A 21,340-nucleotide genomic window follows, 5' to 3' on the forward strand; every position below is an offset into this window, starting at 1 on the left:
GAATGGATGCAGGTTAGACCCCAGCCCGAGTGGCTGCTGTGATTGCTGCCTGCATGGCCCTGGGGATGCTGGGGCGCATCGTTCCCCGCCACTGTCCCCCCCCACCCCCCCTTTTCAGGCCGCTGCCCTTCCCTCCACTTTTCTACTTGTTTGAGGATTTCTCTTCAACCTGTTTTACCCAGCAGATGCTTTTGATGTAACCTTTACTTTTTTTTTCAGCCTTAAATACCGCTGTTTGCGTCCTCCTTCCCATCCCGGTGTCGGGTCCCCCAGTTCTTCTGTCTGATGCTCTGTCGCTGAGTGGTAAACCATCACCCCCCCCAACCCCCCCAATCCTGTTCCCATCTGCCGCTCCCGTTCTTTGGCCGATTGTCGGACCTGCCAGCTTTCTAAGCCTCAGTTTCTACCCGAGACCATTTTTGCACTTCTCTTACCTAGTCCTCTCTAGGCCGTCTGGATCATTCTGCTGCTCCCTAATAGCATTGTTATCTTGTTATTTTCACCAATTCGTCTGGGCGCTTTGGACCTCCTTCCTTACTTTCTGAACTCCGGAGCTGTCAGGATTCCATCAGGTTTCCCTTGCACTCTTTGGCACTTTTTGGTTACTCTTCCATTGTGCATTCACACCTCTTTATTTTTTTCCTGCCCATTTTTAAATAGATTTGATTGATTTCTTTCTTTTGTCCTCCTTTTTGTCCCAGTTTTTACCTTTCACTTTTTTTCCCCCCTCTTTGGCTTCTGCTTCTCTCAGCCTGTTTTTTGCATTATTCGGCCTCTTACCACCATGTTAAATTATTTACATCCGGTTTTTAAGGAAAATTTATTCCATTTAGTATTTGGCGTTGTACCTTATGAAACAAAACACTTGATTATACTTTGCAAGTAATGAGATAATATTTGGTATGATAGCTATGCTTTGTGATTGATTAGATAATGTGACATTCTGTTGACTTTGCTCAAAGTTCTCTTTCCTTCTTACTGCCTGCATTTGGTTTCCCAATTTTCAACGTCTCATTCTTTCTTCTGTCTGTGCAATGCTCCTTTTCCTGCTTCATCATCTTTACTTTGGAAATTCACCCCATATGCTTGCTCTAGTATCAGTTCACAGTAGCAATTATTTTTCAGCCTCTTATGTCATTTCCATCTACGCCCATGATGTGTTCTATACCATCATTTGATCTAACATTCTAATATCTTCTTTCTTGACTTGCATGACTTTCCATTTAATTTTTAGTTTGCATTTCTGTTCAGATGAGTTTTCCTCTAACATCTGTTCATCTTCCGCAACTTCTTGGATTCTAAGGTTAGAGCCCTTTCCTTCTTCCATTTCCTAGTTTATTCTGATTTCCTTGTCCCCAGTTACCATTCATTTGGTCTTGTTTCCTGGCCTTTGGTTCTTAACTCGCTGAAGCTTCCTCTTGTCTTCCCCACACCTCCACATTCCTTCTTATTTATAAACAGCTTTGTTCCGTTGACATGGAAATTTATTTTTAGGATACATTGTTTTTGATGGATAAATACTAGGGGTCACATCTGCTGTCTATTTTTTCCATGAATCGGATATGCCTTTGTCTTACCAGGCACAGGTGTCTCTAGGCTTGCTTTACTCTGTAGTATCGCTGTGGTTTTGTTGAATTGTAACTTTGAAGACTATTACAGAGTAGAAGAGTGGATAAATTAATTGGTATGGATCGTGAACTTGTAATTCTCTGATTATAACATTATTTACATTGAAAACTTTAATAAGACTGGGGATCCCTGGGTGGCTCAGCAGTTGAGCGCCTGCCTTCCGCCCAGGGGCATGATCCTGGAGACCCGGGATCCAGTCCAGTGTCGGGCTCCCTGCATGGAGCCTGCTTCTCCCTCTGCCTGTGTCTCTGCCTGTGTCTCATGAATAAATAAATAATCTTTAAAAAATCATAATATTATTTTTAAAAAAGAGAACTTTAAGACTTAGTAGGACAGTTTGCAATGATAATCTTTTGTTAAGTCCAATCTCCCCTATCTTATTTGAAAGGGCCAAATTGTTTGAGTTCAACCCTCTGAAGATTCTGATTCAGTAGGTGAGAGTTCTTCTGTCAGTGTCAGTATTTGGCACATTTCCAGGGCAGATCTCATGTAACAATGCTTGAGAACCACTACCTAATGAATTTAAGTTTGAATTGCCTATCATTGGAAAGCATATTGGTATCTCCTGAAACTGCGAGAGGACACTCCTAACTAAATTTAATTAGAAGTGTTTTGCACTGCCTCCTCCACTCAGGTTTTCATGTTTAGTGATGAGTAGTTTTCCCTCTATTATTTCTTGTAGGAGCTGATAATAAAGGTATTTGCATGGGGGAGGTGGGGAATAAATGATTAAGAGTGAGTCTCTTTTGAATATAGATATTAGTGTTAAGAGATGGCAGAATAAATTCCTCCAAAAATAATTTAAAATTTGAAGTTAATATCGTTAATTCAGTGGAAGCTAATATGTACTGGTCTTTTAACTGTCTTCCTTATGTATACTTCAAGAGGTATAATTGCCAAGCGCATGGAAAGAAAGGAAAAGTTCTACTTGTGTAAAATGATACATTTTATTCTAAAGAATTCCCTTGCCTGACAGTAAAACAGAGTTTTTTGTTTTTGTTTTTAAAGTTTCTCAGAGGGAAATTTGAGCTGCATTAAAATTTCCGACTATAGAGGGAAAGCACATTCATTATTGAAAAATTAGAAAGCTATAAGTACAAAAAAGGAAAAAAAAATCTGTAGTTTTGCCACTAGGATATAATTAGTATATAAACATTTTGGTGTGTATCCAAAACTTTTTTAATGTTTGTATATACAATGTATGTAATTTTATAATATTTTTAAACTTAATAGAGCAAAATATTTTACATATCATTAGGTAATACTGTGATTTTTTTTTTTAAAACTGATCGTTTTTCTTGGATATTAGAGATTTTTTTTTATTGCTTGTTATCAAACATCTTGAACATAGAAGTAGATTTTAGTTTTTAAATTGTGTTGGGAATTGAACAAATTTCATGTCCTGTATTTGTAAGTATTACTTTGTAGACGTCAAAATAGGATATTCTGGTAAAGGACAGGAGCTTGTTATATATTATGAAATGAATGTGCTTATACTTTTGGCGTTAAACCTTTACTTCTGGCCATTTATATTTCCCCAATGTTTCTTTCCGTGACCATATGGTATAATATGGGATAACATGACCATATGGTATAATAAATACATTTATTTTAAAAAAATGTGTTATACCAGGGTGTGATATTTATTTATTCTTCTGTGTTTCTGTAGAAAGAACTTCTTACAATTGCATTACAATTAAAATTATATTGTTTTTCAAGATCTATCACCAGCCTAAGTTGTGTAATTATAATAATGCATTGACTAAGCAATATTCTGGGATGGATTCAGTGTGGCCCACTGTATTAAAACACATCTGTGTGAGCCATGTGAAACCAGGTTGAATTACCTCATACTCTTAAAAAGAGGTAGTCCTGTTAGGGTACTGTGTGCTTGTATAGTTCTTGTATTGCTGCTAATATTTGTCTAGGTATTTTTGAAGGTAGACAAAACATGCCTGTTAGGCATAACTTTGAAATAGCTGTTTGTCTTCAGTATTTCTAGTGGTCTCTTTGTATATATTCCTTCTGTACCCCTCCCTCCTTTAGGCATCCACTCACTTTTATTTATCTGATATCAGTCACTTACATATGCTGGCTGTTAAAGGAATCATTTATCAGTAAACAGATAAGAAAAGAATGTTGGTACTGGATGCTTGAATCTTTGAATATAGTAAACCTAAGAGCAAACTTGATTTAATCTTATCTGGGTAATAGGCCAGAAAAATTATATTTGGATAACTGGCTAGAGAAGTTTGACTTTTCTCAATTCCCTGTCCCTTGCTTTCCTGATAAAGGATGAATAGGAAACTCTTATAACAACTGGAAACCTATGTTTTGTGAATGGTGGAGAAGAAAGGAAAGGAGCAGGCTACATTGTTTTTTAGCATTATCTAAGACCTGATGCCTACATGTTGAAGAATGAGGCAGCTGCTTAGTTTTCTTTCTTTTTCCCAATCATAAAGTTATTTTCTCTTTAAGAATTGCAAAATGCATTTTGTTTTCTTAGGCACCTTGATATTAATTTAGCTGAGTGCTTAGTGAACATTTTGTGTCACAATCACCTTGTTTTAGGAAATGCTGTATGTTGCTATGCTTCCTATATTTCTGCCTCAAGTTGTCATTACAATAAGCCTTTCTTGTCAGTAGCTCTTACAGGATTTTTTTCTTCCTCAGAAGTTGAATTGAGTCCTTTACGTGTTCTGTTCTTTATTTCTCCTACGTTGGTTTTTCTGTGAGATGAGGATCAGCAATAGTAGAGAACTGAATTCAAAATAGGTGAGCCTGTTTAGGAGCTTTTCTGTTTTTTCAAGTTAAGCAGCGCCTTTATAGTCATAATGTTATAGATAACACAATATAAGAACCAAAAAGATAGTCTCAATTGTTCCATTCTTTTGTTAAATATTTGCTGGAGGCATTGACGTGTTCTGGGAGGTAGTCTTTATTTTTTAGTTTCTTTTGGATACCAACCTAATTTACTATCATACATAATTAGCATGGTAGAAGAAACTCTTAATACAGCCTACACCCTAACATTAAGCAATTATTTTTTTCTACCCTCTGAGATTATTTTGGTTTCCATGTTTTCTCTTGGGCTTAAAACTATTAGTCTTGTTTCTTCCCGTATCAAGACTATGCATAGAGAGGGAAATTGATGCCATATCTCCGTTAACGTTACATTCCTTTCTGGGTCTTGGGAATGCCCTCAATATAGAATATAAAAATTGCTCTGAACTCAATTAACTTTATGTCTTCTGGAAGCTCTGTAACATCAAATGAAACATCATTTTTATTCTTGTAATGTGGCTGCAGTTATTGACAGCACTTTTGGGACAAATGTACCATAGGATGGTAGTTTTCAAATTACTGTAGAGCTCTAGGACAATCAAAAAAAAAAAAAAAATCACTGTAAGAAATTCAAATTTTAATTTACCCTAATACATACCTAGGAGAAACAGTTTTTGTCTGTTTTGTACATTTTTTTAAAAAAAAAATCTTCACCTTTTGCAACAGTATCTGGTACATTGGTACTTAGCTATTTAATGAGAAAAACAGTGATTTGATACTCTGTTTTTCTGTACTTTTCATTCTCTTTTTAAATGCTGCTTATAAATCAGTTTACTAGATTGATGACCAATTGGTTGCAACAAGCATTTTGGAAAACATTGTTTTGAGGGTTTCAAGGACCGCCTTCAGAGGTTACTTAAAGGCTCTATTTAGTCCCCCTACACCTTAATTCTTGAAGTTCTTCATTTATCTGCTTTACACGTTGGTTTCCTTGCAAAGAAAAGGGTTTTATGGCTGTGAAAATTGTAGAGCTCCTCTTATGAAAGATATGTACTGGCATGAATCTTCTTAATTGTAATAATCTATGTAGAAAATTTTAACATGTGTCTAAGACCGTGGTCAGCAAACTTTTTTTGTAAAGGGTTAAATAGTAAAATTTTAGGCACCATAGGCCTATTTTGACTCTCTAAAAATAACTCAACAGACCCAACAGTGGTGTTGGTGTTGTAGCACAAAAGCAACTGATAGACTGTGTAAGCAAATGAGCCTGAGTGTATTCCAGTAAAACTCACGGACACTGAAATTTGAATTTCATGTAATTTTCATGTGTTGTGAGATACTCTTGATTTTTTTTCGATCATTTAGAAATGTAAAAACTAGTCTTATGGGCTGTTTTAAAATAGATGATGGCCTACATTTAGTCTGTGGGCCAGTTTTCGGACTTCTGGTCTAAGGGAGACTGATTATATCATTGTAAGTTTTGAAATTAAGGTGTGGGTTAGAGATCTATAAAGTTAATAATTGCTTTTTGAGAAAAATCAGGTTTATTTGGTTATAATTTACATGTACTGTAATGTACCATTTCAACTGTACAGTTTGATGAGTTTTGACAAATGTACATAGTCCTGCAATGACTGCCACAATCACGACCCAAAACATTTCCATCATCTCAAAAAGTTCCTAATTCTTCTGCATTCAGAACTGCATTCTGACCCTCAGTTCCTGGCAGACACTGGCCTGATCTCTAGTTTTACCTTTTCCAGAAAGTTACATGAACGAAATTGTACAGTATGGGGTTTATGTATTTGGCTTCTTTCATTTAGTTTGATGTTTTTGAGATTCACCCATGTTGCGTGTATCAGCAATTAGTTTCTGCATATTGAGCCACTCTGAGGGCTGCCTGTGGGCCCTCACCGCCCCTGACCCCACCCCACTGGGTGGTGCCAGGCCCCTGCCACGGTGCATCCGCATAGACCTTGACTGGGCGCGGGGCTGCGTAGCCTTCTATGATGGCCACTCCCTAGACCTACTCTTCCCCTTCCAGGGGCCGGGCCCCCTGGGGGAGCGCGTTTTTCTCGCTGCTCTGCACCCGCCGTGCCCACGCCACACTCTGCATTGTGCCAGCCAAAGGCTGAGTCCACCCCACCACCCCATCACCCCACCACGGGGAGGCTTCCTCCTGTGCCAGGGAGCCCCCCTTCCTCCTGGGAGCACATCCACCTGTCCCCACCCTCCTTCCCACCTGATCCCTACCCAGCACACCAGCCCTGGCCACCAGGTAGACAGGATGGGTACCCGCAGCAGTTTACTACCGGCCCCCACCTTGCCTCCTCTCCAGATGGGCCTGGTCCTCCTCCACAGCTCTAGGGCTCCAGCTTCTGCCCTGGCTTGTGTCTTCTAGGAGGGGATAGGCCAGCCCTACTCCATGGTGACTGCTTCCTATGCTCATAGTCTTTTCCACTTTGGGACCTTGTTAGGGCTCCTCCTGCACATGCTCATAGTAAGGAACAAATGGTGCTACCACTCCTTTCCTCCACCTGGGAATGGCCCAGACCCCCAAATTCATCCTTGTATATAGCTTCACATCTTTCCACATATGTATAAATGGGCCCATATTAAACACATTTTGTGATGTTGGGTTATTTATTTTGTGCATCTGTGGCAATAAATGAGATCTCAGTGGTGGTAAAAATAAATTGCAGGCTGCCCTGCATCCCTATTTATTTATATAGTTATCAGTTAATGGATAGTAGTGTTTTTTTTGTTTTGTTTTGTTTTTTACTTTTCAGCAATTATAATAAAGATTGCTATAAACTTTCCAGTTTAGGTTTTTGTATGGTTATGAGCTTTCATTTCTCTGAGTAAGGACCTAGAATTGGATTGATGGGTTGTGTGGTAAGTATTTAACTTTATAAGAAATTGCCAATCCAATTAAAAAATGGGCAGAGATGGGCAGCCCAGGTAGCTCAGCGGTTTAGCGCCGCCTTCAGCCCAGGGTGTGATCCTGGAGGCCCGGGATCAAGTCCCACATCGGGCTCGGTGATTGGATCCTGCTTCTCCCTCTGTCTGTGTTTCTGCCTCTCTCTCTCTGTCTCTGTGTCTCTCATGAATAAATAAATAAAATCTTAAAAAAAAAAATGGGCAGAGGACATGAACAAACATATCTCAGCAGATGACCAAGAGATGGCCAACAGACACATGAAAAGATGCCTAACATCACTCATCATCAGGGAAATGCAAATCAAAAGCACAATGAGGTATATCACATCACACCCGTCAGAATGGCTAAAATAAAAAACCTAAGAAACAAGTGTTAGCGAGGATGTGGAGTAAAAGGAACCCTCATACACTGTTTGTGGGAATGCAAACTGGTGTAGCTGCTGGTGGAAGACATGGATAAAAAAAATAGAACTACCCTATGATCCACTAATCACACTACTGGGTATTTACCCAAAGAATATAGAAACACTAATTTGAAGGGATAGATGCACCCTTTTGTTTATTGCAACATTATTTACAGTAAATAGGCAAGCTATGGTAGCAGCCTAACTATCCATTGACTGATGAATGAAGAAGTGTATATATGTGTATATTTGTTTATATGTGCATATATAGGAATATTAGCTGTAAGAAAGAATGAAATCTTGCCATTTGCAACAACATGGATGGATTTAGGGGGTATAACGATAATTGAAGTTAATCAGAGAAAGACAAATACCATATGATTCCACTCATGTGTTGTATTTAAGAAATAAATGAACAAAGGAAAAAGACAAACCAAAAACCATACTCTTTTTTTTTTTTTTTTTTTTTTTAAGATTTAAGATTTAAGATTTTTTTAAGATTTAAGCCCGATGTGGGAATCGATCCCGGGACTCCAGGATCATGCCCCAGGCCAAAGGCAGGCACTAAACCGCTGAGCTACCCAGGGATCCCCGAAAAACCAGACTCTTAACTGTAGATAACAAACATGGTTACCATGGAGGAGGTGAGTAGAGTGATGGGTGAAATAGGTGAAGGGAATTAAGAGTCCACTTATCTTGATGAGCACTAAGTAATATTTGAAATTGTTGAATCACTCCATTGTATGCTTGATACTAATATATCAATGCATGTTAATTACACTGGAATTAAAAAAATGCAAAACCAGCAATACCATTTTGTATTGTTACCCACAGTGAATGAGTGTTCCATTTATTCTCTACTCTTGTCAGCATTTGGTGTTGTCCTCCTCCTTAGTTCTAACCGTTCTAGTAGATAAGTAGTAGTTGCTTATTGTGTGATTTGTATTTTTCTAATGACCAATGTTGGACATGTTTTATATGCTTATTTACTATCGATTTATTTTCTTAGGTGAAAAGAAAATTCTCATTTAAATCTTTTTATTCAAGGGCACCTGGATGACTCAGTGGTTGAATATCTGCCTTCAGCTCAGGTAGTGATCCTGGGGTCCTGGGATTGAGTCTCATGTCAGGCTCCCCAGAGGGAACCTGGTTCTTCCTCTCCCTATGTCTCTACCTCTCTTTCTCTAAGAAAAAAACTTTTTATTCAGAATTTATCTTCTTGTAGAGTTGTAAGAGTGCCATATTTATATTCTGGATATAAGTCATTTATATCAGATATGTGTTTTGCACGTGCCTCCCAGTCTGTGACTTGTCTTTTTTGTTTTCTTCATTGTCTTTTGAAGAGTAGAAGTTTTATTTTTGATAAAGTCCAGTTGATCATTTCTTTTTTTTTTTTTTATTTTTTATTTTTTATTTTTTATTGGTGTTCAATTTACTAACATACAGAATAACACCCAGTGCCCGTCACCCATTCACTCCCACCCCCCGCCCTCCTCCCCTTCTACCACCCCTAGTTCGTTTCCCAGAGTTAGCAGTCTTTACGTTCTGTCTCCCTTTCTGATATTTCCCACACATTTCTTCTCCCTTCCCTTATTTTCCCTTTCACTATTATTTATATTCCCCAAATGAATGAGAACATATAATGTTTGTCCTTCTCCGACTGACTTACTTCACTCAGCATAATACCCTCCAGTTCCATCCACGTTGAAGCAAATGGTGGGTATTTGTCATTTCTAATAGCTGAGTAATATTCCATTGTATACATAAACCACATCTTCTTTATCCATTCCAGTTGATCATTTCTTATAAATTTCCTGCTTTTTGTGTCTTATTCAGTAAATCTTTGTCTAACCTAAGATCATAAATTTTCTCCCATGTTTTTATGCTAGAAATGTTATGATTTTAGCTGTTACTTTTAGGTCTGTAATCTGTTTGAAGTTAATTTTTGTATATGTTGTGAGGTAGTGGTTGAAGTTCATTCTTTTTCATATGGGTATCCAGTTTCATAGGTGTTGAAGAAACTTTTTTCTTTCTTTTTTTTTTTTTAAGATTTTATTTATTTATTCATGAGAGATAGAGAGAGACAGGCAGAGGGAGAAGCAGGCTTCATGGGAGGAGCCTCCAGGATCACTCCCTGGGCTGAAGGCGGCACTAAATCGCTGAGCCGCCCAGGCTGCCCAAGAAACTATTCTATCTGCCAGGTTACCTTGGCACCTTTATTGAAATTAACTGATTATGTGAGTTTTGTAGTCTGTTTTATTGACCTATGTGTCTCTTCTTTGTTTTTTTTTTTTTTTTTTTTTCTCTTCTTTGGTTAGTACCACACTATCTTGATTACTGTAACTCTATAGTTAAGTCTTAAAATTGGGTAGATCCAATTCTTAGGATTTTTAGAACTTTAAAATTTGTTTTTTGAATTTCTTGTGTTAACTGTACTTTTGGAAGGAAAAGGTCCCTAATTTTCTTAATCTCAAAGGTCTTTTCTACCCCTAAAAAGCTTAAGACTCACTGCTGTATATAATTAGTGCACACTTATCTTGAATTATTTGGGTTAGGTTCATGAGAAATGGCAGGTAAAGAAAACTTGTTTCATTCAAAATTTCTTTATAAGAAATGAAGGGGGGAACACGTGGGCGGCTCCGCGATTGAGCATCTGCCTTCAGTTTGGGGTGTAATCCCAGGATCTGGGATTGAGTCCCACATAGGGCTCCCTATGAGGAGCCTGCTTCTCCCTCTGTCTATGTCTCTTCCTCGCTCTCTGTGTCTCTTATGAATAAATAAATCTTTAAAAAAAATGAAGGGGATGTTTCGGTAGGTTGCACAAAAAAAAGTCAATAATGTCCTTTTTACCATATTGCAAAAATATTATAATCAAGATACTTAGGGGTGAAAGTGAATATATTAAGATGTTTATTTACCATAGTAACTGAAAATGTCAGCTTGTGGAAGATGCTAGTTTATACTGTTATTCTCCATCTTCATTATAAAAATTCTTCCATTTGACACCTATGTCCTGTTCTGTGATCTTACAGAATTAGTAATTTTATTAATCTTAGAGTCATCAATAAATTGTTTTTACTAAGGATAAAGTATATGATGGCTGTTGGTCATATTTCTGCCTTTTTCATTGGGGCCCATAGGATCCTTCACCTCTCTTTTTTTTTTCTTTTTTTTTTCACCCAGGTGTCCCTCGGCAGTTCTTAATATTAGATTGTTGGTGGACTGTTTGGTAGGACTGCTTGAATGTTGATTGGCTGTTGATAGAACTGTTGGAATGTTGATTACATTCAGTATTATCTTTAAACCACTACTGAGTGGTTTAAACACAAAGTGCCAACATTGATACTTTTGCTAAGCATTTCATGGGAAAGAGGTAAAATGTATTAGTATGATAGTACAGAGACTATGTCTCCTGGCTTTAGGAAAAATGGTAAGCCTGAAGACATGTGTTTTGATATTTTTAAAGGTATGATCCACCATTTTCCTTGTCATCCTTCTAAAACTACATTGATGACTTTTGTATTAAGTCATTTTGTAGGCCAAAAAGTATTCAAGTATTCAATAAATATTTGAGTGCCTACAGTATACCAAGTAGTACTCTAGGTGGTTAGGAATACGTTTGGAAACAAAACAAGATCCCAATTAGGGACACCTGGTTCAGGATGTGATCCCAGAGTTCTGAGATCGAGTTCCACATCGGGCTCCCTGCAAGGAGCCTGCTTCTCCCTCTGCCCATGTCTCTGCCTTCTCTCTGTGTCTCTCATGAATAGACAAATAAAATCTTTAAAAAAAAAAAAAAAAGATCTCAATTATATGCTGGTGGAAGTATGTGTATGTAGTGGGGGATGGGCAGACACAAAAATTATATATAGTATGTTTGAAAGTAACAAGTACTATGGAAATGAAAGAACAGGACACGATTTGCAATTTAAAATACAGAGATTTGAATAGGGCTTTAGTTGAGAAGGTTGGTATTGAGCAAAGATTTAAGGAGGTAAAGGAAAGGCATTTCAGGTAGAAGAACCAAATTCACAGGTTCTGAGTCAGGAATGTGCCTTGCCTATTTGAGAAACAGCAAGGAGGTCAAAATTGCTGCAGTGGCTTAAAGAGGGGAGGGAGTAATAGGAGGTGAAATCTGAGAGTTGTTGGGGGTAGGAATGGGAACTGAAGCATGACCAAAGGCCATTGACTTTTGCTTTAAGTGAAATGGGTAGCCATTCAGAGTTTGAGAAGTCAGAATGGAGTCACAGGAGTTACTTTTTAACAGAAATGTTCTAATTATTATGTAGAGAATAGACTGTAAAGGGGTTAGGGTAGGTGTAGGGTAACCAGGGAGGAGGCTTTTGGAATTATCGAGACAATGGTTTAGACCAGATCAGAAGCAGTAGAAGTATTGAGAAATGATCAGATTCTGGATGTTTTTAAAGTAGAGCCAACAGGATTTGTTGATAGATTAAATTCAAGATGTGCAAGAAAGAGAGGTGTCAAGAGGAAAGAAGAGGGCACAGATTAAGAATTCAGTTTGGGGTATGTTAAGTTTGAAATACCTATTAGATGTTAAAGATGTTGAATAAGCTATTATGAGTCTGGAGTTTGGAGCAAGGCCTAGTGACAGAGAACTGTTGCTGTATCTGTCTTCCTTTCTTCTTGAGTATATACTTAGATACTTCTTAGTATTTAGGTGTGGTCATATGATTAAGTTCTGGCTAATGTAATATGAGCACATGTGATATAACACTAATTCTAGGTCTGGTCCATACAAACAGCTTCCTTCCTGTTTTTCCCTTCTAGTTGGTTGAACTGTGATGATCCCAAGGGTAAGTTGGAAGCCCTATGTTGTAAATGGTAGATTGGCCATTAGCCTAGGTTTCTGAACACTGCATGGATAAAGACCACCTTGCTAACCTGTTCAACAACCTAGTATTATTAGATGGATAAGAAATAAACTTTCATTGTATTTGAGTCCTTATGCCTCTTGAGTATATTTGTTATAACAGTTATAGTAGTTAGCCAACTCCAAATTTGGAATTTGGATGGTATTTAAAGCTGTGAAATTGGGACACCTTGGTGGTTTAGTGGTTTAGTGTCTGCCTTTGGCTCAGGGTGTGATCCCGGAGTCCTGAGATCGAGTCCTACATTGGGCTTCCTGCATGGAGCCTGCTTCTCCCTCTGCCTGTGTCTCTGCCTCTCTGTGTGTCTTTCATGAATAAATAAATGAAATCTTAAAAAAAAATGAAGCTGTGAAATTGATGTAGTTATCAAGGGAATGAACATAGATAGGAAAAAAAGAGAGCCAAGGTTGGAAAAAAGAGGAAGAGCCTGAGAAGGAGCAACCAGTAAGATAGGAGGTAGTAAAATACAGACTAAGAATTCATCATTGGAGTTAACAAAGTAGAGGTATTGTGATCTACACAAGAATAAAGCCTTGAGATGAGGTTCCAGGGGAGATATTCTGATTGAGTGATTTTAAGGGAGAATAGAAGGGGAAGTGAAGATAGTGAAGAATTTTCCTAGAAAGGGGAACAGAGAAATGGAGCAATAAATAGCCAGTGAGGGAAGTTGGGTCATGGAATTTTTTTAGTGATAAAAAATATAAGAGCATATAGTGATAGAAATGAATCCTTAGAGAGTAAAACATTAATGGTTTCTGGAGGAAGAAGGGAAGGACAAGCATGAGAGGGATATTGCTGGAGTAATCTCTCTAAAGAGGAAAGAGGGAAAGGGATTTAGTGTACAGTGGAAGGATTGACTCAATAGGAGTATGGATATTTTATGATAACAGTTGGTAAGGCAGACTGTGTAGACACAAATGTTGATAGGTGGGTAGATGTGATGTTACGAGTCTGTGTTCTCTTCCGATTGCTTCATTAAGACTTGAGGTTATCAGCTGACAGAGAGTTTTGTGCATTAAGGAAAGAGGTGAAGGTCTTGAAGTTGTTGAGGAGCACATGAGTGAATGAACTAGGGACAAATAGTAAAACTGATAATATTAAGTTATTTTACCAGTTATCCAGACACGTATTGTGTGACTTGACTTCTCACTTTTTGGTGCAGGGCTTCAGATCTAAGTTAAATGTAATTTTATTAATAACTGCCAAGACTATTTATTTATTTGTAAGAGTCATTCTCATTTTGACGCACAGACATGGAATTGTTGGGAAATAGGACATGAATTATTACTTCTTCATGAAGTACCTGCCGTTATCATACCATAAATTTAAGGTAAATTAGGAGAGGTCTGATTACTAATTTTTCTTTTCAAAAACAATTCTTTGATTCTTTCTTTTTTTTTTTTTTTTTTTTTTTAAGATTTTATTTATTTATTCATGAGAGAGACAGAGATTGAGGCAGAGACACAGGCAGAGGGAAGCAGGCTCCATGCAGGGAGCCCAAAGTGGGACTTGATCCTGGGACTCCAAGATCATGCCCTGGGCTGAAGGCAGGCACTAAACTGCTGAGCCACCCAGGGATCCCTTTTTGATTCTTCCTATGTTGAAATCATATTGAATATTTTTCTATATAGAATAGCATCTTCATTGCAGTTTAATTTTTAAACTACCGTGAGGTACTTGCTGTCCTGTTACTTTCTTTCAAACACTCTCCAAGTCTGACTTGTCTTTTGCTCAGGTTTTTCCTACTCCCCAAAATATAAATTCCTTCCCCTGTCCTCACCCTATCTAAACCTTTCAGGCTTAGCTCACTTATTGCAGGAAGCCTTCCTTAACCTCTTTCTGAGGCCTAGTCTACTAGGCCTAGTCTTTCTAGGCGTCTACTTTGTGCTTTCATGGTATCTCATATAGTTGGTATCATTTAACTGTATTATAGTTTTTATTGGTATCTGTCCATGCCCTTTAGACCAATGTCACTCAGTCAAAATTTCTGTCATGATTGAAATGTTCTGTGCTGTCTAGTATATCCATGGATAGCTCCTATGCACTTAAAATATGTATAGGACTGAAGAGTTGGATTTTAAAATTTATCTGATTAAATTTAAATAATTTAAATATTTTAAATTTTAAATTGTGTGGCTATTGGCTACTTTGATCAGTGCCACTCTAGAGCTTTTTAAAGTCAAGGCTTATGTGGAATTCATACTTATTTTTTATTGCTTAGCAGTACTTACTGCTACTTAAATTACTATGTTCTTTCTTAGTAGTCGTAGCCCAAATAGTTATCACTCATCTAGAATCTGGCAGCTTACTCCTCTACTTCTGTTCTTAACCATAGCTTTGTGGTTTGTTTTCAGATTACGTCGATTTATGCAGTGATAAGTTCTTTAGTACTATAAAGCTAGGGTTTTTGCTGCTGTTTTTTCTTTTTTTTTTTTTTCTCTCTCGGCCTGGAAAAGCTGGGTGCTGTGAGGTTACCTCAAGGAATTTCTGAGGGTTGTGAGTAGCAAGGAAGAGACTCAGTGGGCCCTGGAGGATAGGGAGGCAATTTCTGCTTCAACCAAAGTAGATCCACTTCATAAGTACTTTATTGAAATTATGCTTGAGATTTCATATGGAAGGAAAAAAGGCTTCTAAAAGATAACACTATGTTTTTTTAAACTTGTTTGTTTGTTTATTTAGTATGTGGGGATGGGGAGGAGGGAATCTCAAGCAGACTACCTACTGAATGTGAAGCCCAGCATGGGCCTTGATCCCACAACCCATGAGATCATGACCTGAGCCGGATGGTAATCGACTGAGCCACCCAAGGCATCCCTAAAAGATGATACTCTTTTTTTTTTTTAAGATGATACTCTTGATGTAGGAAGCAAGACATCCATGGCAGTATGTGAGTAAGTGCCAGAGTGGATGATGGAGGAGTTCAGAAATGGAATGTTATTATGAGCTAATGAGGACTTGATGGAAATTAGTGTTTAACCTTGACAGAAGGAAGGAAAAAAGATGTAATAGGTAGTGGGCATAGACTTTACAAAGAACTGAAGTTAGTAATACATATGGTAGTTTTGTTTAAGGAATAGAATTTTCATGTTTATAGTTGAGTGACTTGTCTGAAATAGAACTTGGCTATGTTAGACAGGATTGCACTTTACGTTTATTATTTTTTTATTTTTTAATTAAAAAATATTTATTCATGAGAGAGAGAGAGAGAGAGAGAGAGGCAGAGACACAGGCAGAGGGAGAAGCAGGCCCCATGCAGGGAGCCTAATGTGGGACTTGATCCTGGGTCTCCAGGATCATGCCCTGGGCTGAAGGCGGCACTAAACTGCTGAGCCACCTGGGTTGCCCAGGATTGCACTTTAGATAATAGTTGTAGACTGAATTTTTTTTTTAATTTTTAAAATATATTTATTTATTTATGAGTGGAGTGAGAGAGCATGAGGTTGGGGGGAGAAGACAGGGAGAGGGAGAAGCAGGATCCCTGCTGAACTGGGAGCCCGATGCGTTGATTGATCCGAGGACACTGAGATCATGACCTGAACTGAAGGCACGCTTAACTGACTCAGCCACCCAGATGCCCCTACACTGAAAAAAATTTAACTTTATATGTAGTGGGGTGAAAGTGGTTTAAAATAAATGATAAAAGTAGTATTTAAGAATAATTGAATTGGTAAGGGTTTGTAGAGTAGATTCAAGGTGGGAAAAGGTCAAACAACCAAAAATATTTAGAGAAAGACTTAGCAGGAAGATGTACTATGTCATTGTTGAAGCTTGGGTTTGATGGTAGATACTGAGACAGTTTGCAGTGCACGATATTTATTAGAAATCAACACCTATGAAAGAAAGAGGCAAGATATTGGATTGGACACAGGATGAAGTTGGATTGTGATGCATGCCTCACAAAACCTTTGCCTATTAGTGTGATCACTAATTAGAGCTCTGAAGTGAGGAATTGAGAGGGAATTGAGCCAGCTTGCTGAGCCTTTTTACCCCTCCTTGCTTGGTCACTGGATGTGGGCTGCAGTTCAGGTGGACTTTGAAGGAGGTAAAATTTGGAAGCTGTCTGTTGACTGTCCTCATAGCTGTCCCTCCTTCCATGAAGGGGGAACTGGATCATGCATCTCTGTGACTTATACAGACAGTGGTCTGCCTGTAGTCAGTTCTTCCCCAGAGGTCAGTGTATTTTGGTTGTTAAGAATATAGGGGAAGAAAAAAAAAAAAAGAATATAGGGGAAGAGGGCAGCATTAGCCTTTATTTTTTTTTTTTATTTTTATTTTTTTAGCATTAGCCTTTAATGAGCAAGGACCAGGGAAGTCCTATATCTCTTTCAGTGTTCAGGACAGTCTGTACATTTAAGAATTGCTTGAATAACCACATGACATAGAGTGATATGTAGGACTTTGTGGGTGAAAAAAGTGGTAATAATGACCTGAGCTTAGAAACTAACTTTGTTGGGATCCCTGGGTGGCGCAGTGGTTTGGTGCCTGCCTTTGGCCCAGGGCGCGATCCTGGAGACCTGGGATCGAATCCCACGTCAGGCTCCCGGTGCATGGAGCCTGCTTCTCCCTCTGCCTGTGTCTCTGCCTCTCTCTCTCTCTCTCTCTCTCTCTCTCTCTCTCTCTCTATGACTATCATAAATAAATTTAGAAAAAAATTTAAAAAAAAACTAACTTTGTTTTAGATATGAGGCATTGTTTTAATATACACAAAAAGTCATAGGAATTTAATGATCACATATTTTGGAAGAATATTAAAAATTTTATCAGAACTTTATCAGGAGTTCTTCACCACTTTAGAAAATCACATAATTGATGGCAGGGCCCCCTGCACACTATTGGGTGACTCCGATATTTTGCCTCTCAGTCTATAGTTGTGACCACTACAGTTGTAGTGATTCTCCATGTAGATATAAGCATCTGATACCCTTATTATGTTTGTTTTAATATTGCCTGCACATTTTGAAAAAATATTTTATTGCTAATTTATTTCATATGATTGAAAGTACAGTTAGGGTGTTACTGACTTTAAATTTTCACTTAGGCAGGCTAACTCTGAATTTAATTTTAGGATAGTAAAGGAGGTGTTACAAAATAGTTGTCACAAAAAGGGGAAATTGATTTCTGTTTTCAGTAATGGCAGGTTGGGTTATTTCAGATTAACCATTTTGATGAAAACAACTAAAAATCTTGGAAACGTTATTTTAAAATATTTTAAGGAAATTAAAAAACTGAAGAGGTAGTAAGTAGACAGCTGCGAGGCCAAATTCTAGGAAAAAGACAGGACTTGGAGCAATAAGTAGAGGATGAAGTAGCTTTTGGTTTAAGAGTAGTTGCCAATCTGTTTAGATTTAGGCTTTGGTTTTGGTGTACTTTATAGGATGAAGAGAGTCAAGGCCTACAGTTTGTCCAAAGTGAGTCAAAACGGAGAATGACTCTGTTTTAAGATGATATTCCAAGGACTCCATCATTAGGTTAAGAATGAAACAGAACTAAACTGTCTAGCTACTCTCATATGTAGGGGATTATAGATTTGGAGCGAGGGAAGAAAAGGGAAATTAAGAAAAATCCTTCAAGTTGTGAACACAGTTTTAGCTTTCACACTGATTAGCAGCTTAGATTTGTCCTGCCTGGGTAGTCTAGGGACCCTCAAACCATTTGTCATAGTTCCTGGTTTTAGACTGGTAGTACTCACAAAGCCTGTTAGAAGGAAAGGCAAATTATTTGGAGAAAGGCCCTTCATCTTGAAGGGGATTGTCACTAATAATTTTTCAAGGACAGTAATAATTACACTGTCACAAGTAACCAAGTATAGTGAAAAAACACAAGTTAAAATTACATGATATATGTAAATAAAATTCAAGTACTATAAGATTTGCTTAGTTTTTGTTATTGGGATGTAAATGACATATAACTATAGTTTGGTTTATGTACATGTACCTCAAAATAAGTTTTTTAAAAAGAAAAACATAAAAAAAAAGAACATAATAACACACATGGAAATGGCACTGTGAATACGAAACAGATCCAAAAAAATTCTCAAATATAAGATGGGTTTAAAACAATTGCTATGTGTTATGTTTAGAGAATGAAACACAAATTTGAAGACAAGCAGAGAACAAGAGACTATATAACTGTTATAAACTTACTTAGTAGACTTGAAAAATCCAAATAGAAAATGCAGAAATGAAACGCCTAGTATACCTAAGGGAAAGATTGAGCAGATTATTTCTAACTGAAAAAGAATTAGTTACCTGGAAGATAAGGCAGGAGAAACTTTCCCAACTGCACTAATGAGAGTCAAAACAATGGAAAATATTGAAGAGAGGTTGCATGATGAGAAAGAGTGAGATCTAACATATTTAATCAAAGCTTCATAAAGACAGGAAAGAGAATGATACAGAGGTAGTATTTAAAGTGATTTTTCTGGCTGAAAAATTTCTAGTTCTGATGAGAAACCAGTTGATAGATTTAGGAAGCTCAATGAATTTCTAATAGTATAAGTAAAAAAATCTGTGCCCAGACAAATCAGTGAAATGGCATAAACCCAAACACAAAGAAAAAAATCTTAAAAGCAGCCTGAGGAAGAAAAGAGGTCTTTTAAAGGAGGAGCTATGGACTGACAACTAACTTCTCAACAGAAAAGTATACATATTTTCAAAATAATTGCCGATATATACTTACTTAGCAAAAATATTCCTCAAAGATGAAGGTAAAAGTTTAGTTTAACAAACTCCATCAACCCTTTCTAAAGGAAATTATGAAGGATGTACTTTAGGTGGAGAGATTCCAGATAAAGATGGAATGAAGAGTAAAGAGCCTATTGAAATAAATCAGAGAAGACCTAGTGGGGCAAAATACCATGTACATGGATTGATAGACTCCATATTCTAAGGCATTATTCTCCAAATGGAGTTATATGTTAATATAATTCCAATCAAGGCATTTTATTTTGGTTGGTTGGTTTTGTTTTTTGTTTGTTTTGTTTTGTTGTTGTTCAGGTGAAACTAAAACAGATTCTAAAATTCTCTGGAAAATCAATAAAGGGCCAAAGTAGCTCAGATGCTCTCAAAGAGGACAATATGGGAGGACTTATTTTACCAGTTATTGAGACTTATTATAAAGTATAGTAATTAAGACACGGTCATGAGTAGTCTAGTGATAGACCAGTGAAACAAAACAGAAGAAAATCTATAACTATAGGTTACTTGATGAATGACAGATACAGGTTACTTAATATATGACAAATATGTCAGTAATTAGTGAGAAAAGAATGCCCCTTTCAATAAATGGTGCTGGGAAAAATAATTGGAACTTTAATGTCAAAATGATCACAAATTCTGGGTACATTAAATGCCTGGATATGAAATGCAAAAAATATAAAGCTTTTAGAAGATAAGAGGAGAACATGTTTTTATTTAGAGGGTTTCTTTTAGAGATTTATTTTATTTTAAAGATTTTATTTATTTTATAGAGAATAAGCATGATGGGAGGGGGGCAGAGGGAGAGAGAGAAATCTCAAGTGGACTATGCACAGAGTGTGGATCCCATCTGAGGGCTCGATCTCACAACTCTGAGATGACCTGAGCCACAATCAAGAGTCAGTGGCCCAACCAGCTGAGCACCCAGGCACCTCTAAGATTTTATTTTTAAGTAATCTCTACACCCAACATGGGGCTCAGACCTATAGCCCTGAGATCAAGTTCCATGTTTCACTGACTGAGCCAGTCAGGTGCCCCTATTTAGAAAGCTTTTAGAGTTTTTTAATTAGAAGACTAAAATTAACATTTTTTGTTAAATTTATGATGGCACAAATTCTAAGATTCACCATTATTTTGTATTTCTAAAATAAAATATTGCCGGTTAACCATGATATGCTATTGATTGTAAAATAAATGCACCCAATTTTTATTTTATTTTTTTTAAAGATTTTATTTATTTATTCATAATGGACATAGAGAGATAGAGAGAGAGAGGCAGAGAGAGAAGCAGGCTCTATGCCAGGAGCCCGATGTGGGACTCGATCCAGGGACTCCAGGACCACGCCCTGGGCCAAAGGCAGGCGCTAAACCACCAAGCCACCCAGGGATCCCCCTGCACCCAATTTTTACTTTTTAAATACTTTAACATCTTGCAAGTGATGAAACACAGTGCATTTCCTGAACTACTTTCTGTCAAGTGTGGATACATCTTAGGTTCTCTCTACTAGATGAATTCCCACAATTTGGAAGGCAAAGAGGACAGGGAAACTTGTCTTTGCTGCTGCTTGGTGGTTAGCAAAGTTGTGAGATTTGAATGAGTAGAAGGAGTTGAGGTGAAAACACTGGACTGAGATGCCAGTGTTTAATACCAGCTTTGTGAAAATTATATATATATGTATATATATATATATATATATAGAGAGAGAGAGAGAGAGAGAGAGAGGGAGGGAGGGAGGAAGGGAGGTGGTAATAGCAGCAGCATTATTTATAATAGAGAAATGGTGGAAACAACCCAAGTGTCCATCAATAGATGAATAGATAAAATGTAGTATATACATACAATGGATTATTGGTCATACAAAGAAAAGAAGTTTTGGGGTGCCTGGCTGGCTCAGTCAGTAGGGCATGTGATTCTTGATCTCAGGGTTGTGTTTTCAAGCCCCATGTTGGGCATGGAGCCTAATACTTAAAGACAAAACAAGAAAAAAAAAGTTCT

General features: G+C 37.5%; 1 protein-coding gene across 5 annotated transcripts in view; it reads left to right on the top strand.

Annotated features, from left to right (window-relative positions):
- Positions 1 to 21,340, top strand: part of BRAF (B-Raf proto-oncogene, serine/threonine kinase) — a 172,337-nt gene that overhangs the window by 596 nt on the left and 150,401 nt on the right. The gene's annotated exons all lie outside the window — the stretch shown is intronic.

The sequence above is a fragment of the Canis lupus genome, chromosome 16 (assembly GCF_011100685.1).
Source record: "Canis lupus familiaris isolate Mischka breed German Shepherd chromosome 16, alternate assembly UU_Cfam_GSD_1.0, whole genome shotgun sequence".
Classification (NCBI taxonomy): domain Eukaryota; kingdom Metazoa; phylum Chordata; class Mammalia; order Carnivora; family Canidae; genus Canis; species Canis lupus.